The sequence below is a fragment of the Amphimedon queenslandica genome, unplaced genomic scaffold, assembly GCF_000090795.2.
Source record: "Amphimedon queenslandica unplaced genomic scaffold, v1.1 AMPQUscaffold_12527, whole genome shotgun sequence".
NCBI lineage: Eukaryota > Metazoa > Porifera > Demospongiae > Haplosclerida > Niphatidae > Amphimedon > Amphimedon queenslandica.
Window position 1 is genome coordinate 371 of NW_003547236.1, and position 942 is coordinate 1,312.

Genomic DNA, 942 nt, shown 5'->3' on the forward strand with positions numbered 1-942 from the left:
CCACAGCCAGCAAAGGCGAGAAGAGAAACGATTAGCACCTGACAGGCTGACTGACAATGTGGTTTCTATTGGTTTGCACATGCGTAAAACAGTCGACGTGATGTTTAAAATGGACGGCGAAGGGCATTGTTACTGAATGAAGTCCATTTCTCTATCGCTATATATTATCATTATTTTTTAAAAATAAAAGTAGATAATTTTTAAATATATTTTTTCCTTTCAGGATAGTGCAAAAAATAGCAAATCAATTTACCCCAGTACTGCACCCTTAATTTTAGTCACATTTTCCCATAGTCAGCAAAAATTAAAGTTAGTGGATGGACAAAAGACTCATTTTGATGTGCATCTACATCTAGGGGTGGTGAAAATGGGTGTCACTTTGGTGGGTGTGGTTGTCACTCCCAGGACTAAGCGAAATGACAAATTTTTGTCACATTTTCCCATAGTCAGCAAAAACTAAAGTTAGTGGATAGACAAAAGACTCGTTTTTATGTATGTCTACATCTAGGGGTTGTGAAAATGGGTGTCACTTTGGTGGGTGTGGTTGTCACTCCATGGACTAAGACGAAATGACAAATTTCAGTCACATTTTCCCATAGTCAGCAAAAACTAAAGTTATTGGATGGAGAAAAGACTCATTTTTTCGTGCGTCTACATCAAGGGGTTGTGAAAATGGGTGTCACTTTGGTGGGTGTGGTTGTCGCTCCCAGGACTCAGACAAAATGTTTCATTTTAGTCACATTTTCCCATAGTCAGCGAAAACTAGTTAGTGGATGGACAAAAGACTCATTTTTATGTGTCTACATCTAGGGGTTGTGAAAATGGGTGTCACTTTGGTGGGAGTGATTGTCACTCCCAGTACTAAGACGAAATGACAAACTTTAGTCACATTTTCTCATAGCAAAAACTAAAGTTAGTGGATGGATAAGACTCATTTTTATG

The 942-nt window shown here is 38.3% G+C and overlaps 1 long non-coding RNA gene across 1 annotated transcript; it reads left to right on the forward strand.

Moving 5' to 3' along the window:
• The first annotated feature begins 398 nt into the window (after positions 1-398).
• On the forward strand, positions 399-702 carry LOC109587564 (uncharacterized). The gene is made up of 3 exons (XR_002187681.1): positions 399-461; positions 509-614; positions 662-702. It is a non-coding gene; the product is annotated as an uncharacterized LOC109587564 (long non-coding RNA).
• Positions 703-942: the final 240 nt, after the last annotated feature.